Consider the following 7659-nt stretch of genomic DNA (forward strand, 5'->3'; position numbering starts at 1 on the left):
AGTGTTGAAAGTGCCTCTCGCTGTTCAAAATGCTTACGCTACATCTGATGAGCGTAACTGGTGGCATAAGCATTTTGAACTGCAGAGGCACTTTCAACACTTTTTTCCATAAACTGAACACGGAAGGGGATCGGCCGTGACTTTACTTTGAAGAAAGTAAAAAAGTCTTGGGCCGACACTATTTTGCTTGTCTGGGAAATGACTGACGGTGGACAAAGTCAAGTTCAGCACTGCAGTTTTTCTTTTTTTGAGAAGCCATTTTCATTTCAGCTTTAATGCCTGGCTGACTGTATTATCAGAGTTAAACATTTTGAAGCATGCTTTTTAGAGACAGGTGTATGAGCATTTAAGCCACCACCCCCACTAAATGACTGGAGTATCACCCCACTCTCAGAAATCCACACCTGATAGTTTTACATCATGTTGGTATGTCCCACCTAAAGAAAAGGCAAGCAACAACGGCAGCTTATTTTTTATTTGTGATATTATAACACCCCATGTTTAATCTCCTAATGGCACCTCTGACCATTCCAACGGCCTCAAGAAATAATTTCACAGTCTCCTTAATCTGAGAGACTCCAAATAATTCCCTCGGAATCCAATGGAAAACAAGCAAGAGGTTTGCACGACAGGTTTTAAATCCCACATATTGGGTAACACATCCCGAATAATGCTCTAACTCCGGACATGAGCTCAATTTGACCCCCAAGAAGCCGGGGTCTCTAATGTTCTCTGGTCTTGTTTCAAAGTAAACTTGGGTTGAGCTTAAAAAGTAATTGTTTCGCAGAGACCCTCTTAAAACGGCCACACTAGACCACCAAGGTTGCACATTTGGTTTGTCTCTTTAAATTTTTGCTGTTTGACTTGGCGCACACCCAGGTCTCTCACAAAGCGCGACAATTCCTTTTAGAGATTCAGGGTCACAGCAGGCAATGCAACTGATTCAGTTAATCCACAATAAAAACAACAGTGTAAAATAATATATTTATACAAAGAAATACAATCACAGCCAGACTAAAAGTGAGCATTTTCCTATTCATTGGCTTGACCTGGTTTAAAACTGTCAAATATCTTAAGTTTGACCCCTTTTTCTATCTGTATATGTCATTATAAAAATGGGTCAGGAGCTTTGTATTTACATGTCTGGTTTACCCAACCCACCTCTATTCTAACCCCGATAAGCGCAGGGAAATGGGATGGGGCAATTCAGTCATGGGACCCAGATTTACCACTCTTTCGATAATGTTATCATTTTCCCCCCAGAAATATCTATGATTGGCACACTGAATGCCTTAGGCGATTACAGGCACCCTTCCTCTTTTTGCACCACCGGAATGATCTGCCATGAACTGAATGCTTTGATAAATCAGACCCGATGTGGAAAGACAGTCCAGCCTTGCTGGAGAGGCCCAGACTACAGCAGATGGCTGAAACCCAATCCTCTAAGATCCCACCAGACTGGCTCTGTGTTTTTCCTCTTTGCAAATGTACCAGAGATTTGCACAACAACAGCGAAAGCCTGATGTCAGCAGAACATCTGAGAATTGAACCAGGGATCCACACAAGAGTGAGTGACTAGGTTGGCCGTGTTTGAAGCTGTGGTTGTGTGGGTTGGAAGTCATGGGAGAGCGTGTCTATTAAAGCGAGAATAGCCCTCGTGTCTTTCTACTCACCGAGACAAGTGTGCCTCCATCAGACCACAGGCATGGAGCTCTATAAAACATCATCTTCACGTGTCGTTTCCAAAACTTTTTAGTGGTCTTCATTTAATCCCAAATCGCTGGTCAGGAAATTAGCAAGGAGTGCACCAGAAAACTTGCAGACAGCTTTTTACAGGAAGAAGAGTCTGTGTTGTTCCACTCAATGTTAACTGCCTCTAACAGTTCATGGGTAGATGAAAAATGTCTCCAAGTTGGGTTGATTTTAATGTGAGACCAAATTTTCACTATAGGGTTCAAATGTGGACTCTGACCAGGACAAAACATTAGCCTGATGGACTTGTTCTCAAGCTGCTTCTTGTTGGTTGTCTTTGCAGTTTGGGCAGGAACATTGTCTTTCCTCTTTGGTTAACAAAGAGCAATATCTGATCATTCCTCTTTAGTTAACAACTTTTAATTTTCGGAAAGCAACCCATTCTGCAATATTCTCCTGTGCTCTAAAGCATTAGATGCCTTTTCACTCATCTAACCAGCAGCTAAAAAGGCTTCCCACTCAACAACACTCTCCCTTCATGCTTTACTGTGGTAGAGATGCCTTTATTATATTTCTCCGAAAAATTAATGAAGACACCGCTCTGGAGCGTCATCACGCAATTTGTGTTTCATTGTGATTCATCACTCTACAACACAACTTCCCATTTTCTGCCCAAAACTTGAAAAAATATGTTTGTTTGTTTGTTTGTTTGTTTTTCTGAGAAAGCATTGACTTGCTAAGTATAGTGCATTCTTGACAAATAATTTGCGGTTAAATCAATTTAAAGCTTAGTGTTTAGCCATTTTGGCCTCTCTTTTTGGGGGGCATCCAGGAGTGTATTAAAGACAGAAGATATATTTATTTTATGGTTCCTGTTTTATTTATTATTCTGTTTTTTAATTAAAACTCAATCAATAAACAATGACCTGAATGTGTACATGTTTCATAATGGTTTTCCATTCATCCAACCCTGAAAATGGCCATATGACAGGCATACACATTGACAAACAGATATTTGTCAAAAGTTACATGGATGTAATAATGCATTAACACTCTCTGATTAGATTAACCACTTTCTCCTTTGTAAGAAACAATGTGACATACGGTGGGGACCAAAATCTAATTTCACAGTCAAAATCAGATTTTAACATGGCAGTTTTAGAAACATGTTATGAAGTAAAATGAATATGAAATATCTATGTTTCTGTATTAAGATTGATCATGTGACTCTTGTATAGACAGTCAGACGTTTGTCTTCCATTGAAGCACAAGAACATCATAATTTGGAGAATTAATAGCTTCAGGACAAACTAATATTAAGAAATTCTGAAATTAATATTATTCTTTCAGCTTTTCAAGTTGTACTTGATACAATGTTAAATGTTATTTGTTTGAAAAATTATTATTTTATTTAATAAAACCTTTTCTGTATTTTCTCTGGCGGTCTCAGAATTTTGGCACATTATCACACATTCCGTTTGGAACACATTAGACATTTTGTTGGACAGTGAGTCATTGATTTCTCTAAACCAAAGCATTCAAAGTGGATGCTGAGGGTAATGTGTTTCTCTATGCATACGCCTCTTGTGTTCTCTTTCTTCAGTCACGGGAGAAGCAGTGGATTCTCAAGCTACGTGGACAGCAGTGAACAGTGAGCTTTAGAAATGCCCAAAGTAAAATAAAACATAAAGCAATGTATCATCATAAACTGCAGCTTTCTCTTGAAAAGAGAAAAGCAAAAGAGGTCACAAAAAGGTGTTTACTTGTCACCCATATCCCAGGGGTGTTGCGGTCGGGTGAGGCTGCAGGGTGTCAGGCGTTGTGTTTTGCTGCTTGTTATTGAGGAGACAGCTGGAGCATAATGCTGTGCTCACCCCTCGGCTCTGTTCCCACAGGTGCAGGAATCTGTCACAACAATCTCTGCACTCACTCTCTCAAGGCCACTGACCTCTAACATGCCTGCCTTTGAGAAAGCTGCTGCTCGCTTGCCTTGACCACTGAAAATAACGGAAAGCGTTTGAACATGTGACGGTATAATGTTACATGGCTCACGCCTTTCCAGAGACTTGCTCTTTTAATTCCTTTAACCAACATAAAAAGCAAAACTAAAAAAAACATTTAGAAAACAGTAATCTTTTGTTAGAAAGAAACAAAATCCTTAACTTACACTTTGACTCCACCCTGTGTTCAAAAAGAATAGTGCAACAGGATGAACTCTTTTAAATGGACATTTAGGTGTAAAACGTTTATTTTCTAAATATAGAAGGGTCACAATGAACATTAAATCGCTGTGCACTTCCCATGCTGACTCGCATTTCCTGACTTAAATCGGACAGACTAAAATACATTAGCAGAGGCATTCACTGAAACCAAAACAAAATGCTTACAGTAAAATGCTTGTTCTGGACCAAGTCAATACAATTTTTTCATAACCTGTGATGATTTTTGTATAATACTCTGATGAATAAAATGTAAAAGAAAAAGAAGAAGAAGAAAAAAATATATTTTAAAAATAGAAATCTTTTGTAACAATATACACTACTGGTCAGTAATTTGGGGTCAGTCTTTTTATGTTTCTTTCTTTTTTTGAAATAAATCAATAATTTTATTCAGCAAGGATGTGTTAAATTGATTTAAAAAATTGATAGTAAAGGAGATTTATATTATTTGAACATATAATCTTATTTTGAATAAATGCAGTTCTTTTAAACCTTTTATTCATCAAATATATTAAGCAGCAGAACTGTTTCCAACACTCAGAATATAATAATAAATCAGAATATGAGAATGATTTCTGAAGGATCATGTGATAGACTGGATGTCACATGACACTGAAGAGTACCGATCCTGAAAATTCAGCTTTGCATCACAGAAATAAATAATCATTTAAAGTATAATAAATTGAAAACCAAACACTTTAAATTGTAATAATATATCGCAATATTTAAAAAAACAAAAACAAAAAAAAACTGTATTTTTGATCAAATAAATGCAGGCTTGATGAGAAGAGAAACTTCTTTCAAAAACATTACAAATAGTAATGTGTCCAAACTTTTGGCCTGTACTGTATATAAAACTTCCTGCACGCGCCCCTACATATAATGGCAGTAAATGCGACTAGGCTAACCTTTACAAAAATTATACAAAAGTATCACGCAATTAACACCCAACTGGATCCCATTACAATCCTGTAGAAATGATCCTTCAGTATATTTATGTATTGTCTTATAAGACAATTCCCACATAATCTTATGAATCAGAATCTTAGGACAGGACATAAATATCCTATAAGACTATTTCTAATGGAATCCTATTAGAACGGTTCCAAAATATGATAGAAATTTTAAATGTAACCCTGTATAGCCTGGACCCTAATCCTTAGCGGCAGCAAATCTAATCGTGAGTCAGGCTTGTCAGGCTTATCCTGTACAGGTTTCTTACTGGAATCCTTTAGGATTTTTTGACAAGGGCCTATATAGCTGAATCTGCCTTATAGCCAAACCAGCTATACAGACCTTTGTAGGCATGTTGATACATTTCTTCAATCTTTGTGTTAGCCATGTTTCCTGCGTTATGAAATCATTTCGTCCAGGGACTGGATACCATCACACAAGTGTATATGTTGCATTCATTGCATTATCCTGTTTGATCTGTTGAATCTGTTGATTACTGAATTTAATTATAGTTAATTGTAGGCTATATATCACTATTTGAGATAATGCTATACATTAATTTACAGGGACTCCTTGTGCATGTTACATTTTTGAGGAGTAAGTCATCAAATTATTTACTCAACCAAATGAGATGGTAAATCATTCAGGAACGAAACACCACAAATTGTTTGTTAATCAGAAATGCAGTGGTTGATTCTGCTTTAACTTTGTTTGGTTCTATTGCTATTCACTGGTGGGTCAAAAACAGACAAAGTAACTGGCAATACTGTGTATAAAATGCAAGTTAGCCTATATAGTGACTTCTTGTTTAGTGAACTGCTGTACAAGCAACAACACAGTGGTAACAGGGCTGTTGGTATTCATCTGTACATCTGTGCTCAGTTTAGTCTAAACCTATGGTGAATCTGACAACAATGTATAGCCTAATGTAGTGCAGGTATGACCAATTTGTAGGCCAAAACACAGAAATTAGTTAGCATTTTAACACTTCTGGTTCCATTGTCCTGAAGTTTATGTTTTGTTTTTTGTTTTTTTTTGTGGTTAAATAGCTGAAATAAAGCCTGTGGTGAACACAAGCTCAAGACACTTTTACGTTTCATTCTATGATATAAAATACATCAGTATTACCCGACTCTTGATTTTTTCATGTTTAGAAAAAGGCATTTGCTAACAAGTGGCTAAATGGGACTACTGAGGCTGTCGAGGAGACTAAACAAACCCACACCGAAAAGGTAAGGTCACCTGTATTTAAGTACAATGTCCCACAATTAACAGTGCATGTCAGAGCACAAACCAAGCCATGAAGTCCATGGAATTATTTCGAGGCACAGATCTGGGGAAGGGTGCAGACACATTTTCTGCAGTATTGAAGGTCCTAATGAGCACATTGGCCTCCATCATTAGTAAATGGAAGAAGTTTGAACCACCAGGACTCTTCCTAGAGCTAGCTGCCCGGCAAAATTCAGTGATCAGGGAGAAGGGTCTTAGTCATGCAGGTGAACAAGAACCCGATGGTCACTCTGACAGAGCTCCAGCATTTCTCTGTGGAGAGAGGAGAACCTTCCAGGAGAACAACCATCTCTGCAGCACTCCACTGATCAGGGCTGTAGGATAGAGTGGCCATGGAGCACTCTTGCCAAAAGACACCTGAAGCACTCTTAGACCATAAAATGATCTTGTCTGATGAAACAAATATTGAACTCTTTGGCCTAAATGGCAAGCATCATGTTTAAATGAAACAAGGCACAGCTCATCACCTGGCCAATATACCATCCCTACAGTGAAGCATGGTGGTGGCAGCATCATGATGTGGGGATGTTTTTTAGTGGCAGGAACTAGGAGACCAGGATAGAGAGAAAAATTAATGCAGCAATGTACATCATTGAGGAAGGTTTTTTTTTTCTTTTTTTTTAGGTAAAAAGTTAAAATGTGTAGGTAAAGATACTTTTCCAACGAGCATATATCTTGGTTTCAGATCTCCACTAAAAATGTAAAAAATGTCATACACAGTAGAGTAACTGTTACGTTTTACAGTCATGAATCCATCATCTTTTTAAATTACCGTTTCTGTGTTGCTATGGTGATTCTTATAAGACAGACCTGTTTAGCCCAAGAATTATGCAGTGCTCTTCTGGATTGTCTGTCACTAACTCACTCTTGTGAGAAACCAACCCCTGTAGACAGATTTTCGGTTCCTTTCAGTTAAAAAGTTAATTTTGTCATCAAACAATCCTTTCAGCCAATTGTGAGCATATAGAACTAATGGTCATGGACCAAATGACATTATCAATTTATTTAGAGCTCGGTCTCTGAAATAATGAGTGTATCACCTCATTTATTTATGTATCTTCAGAACTCACACTAGGACAGTGTTTTCAGAAAGAAAACAGTTCCTAGAACGTCACACCATGCCATTAAGACATAACCGTGACACTCGGTTTGCATTTAATGTTATACACAGGTTTTAGAGCATCAGGCTTCCACCACATGTTGTTACCCACCAAATATGATTACCTCCCTGCAGAGAGACACGGTCAGGCATGTCAAGTGAGAAAAGCAGTTTCATGCTGTCTGTAACTCATCAGTTGTTCCCGGCATCATAATTAATCGGTTCCCTCCAGATTATTCTTGGAGTCTGTGAAAACTGTATTGATAGAGTTTAATAGAGGGAGGCAAACAACAGCCTCCCTATGTAAGAGTAATACCTCTGGGAAAATGATACTTGGGAGTAGGTGGAGACTTTGGGACTATAATTAAAAGCACAAGCATAACTTTTTCATTCTGCAATATTGAC

Source organism: Pseudorasbora parva, chromosome 2 (assembly GCF_024679245.1).
Source record: "Pseudorasbora parva isolate DD20220531a chromosome 2, ASM2467924v1, whole genome shotgun sequence".
NCBI classification, from domain to species: domain Eukaryota; kingdom Metazoa; phylum Chordata; class Actinopteri; order Cypriniformes; family Gobionidae; genus Pseudorasbora; species Pseudorasbora parva.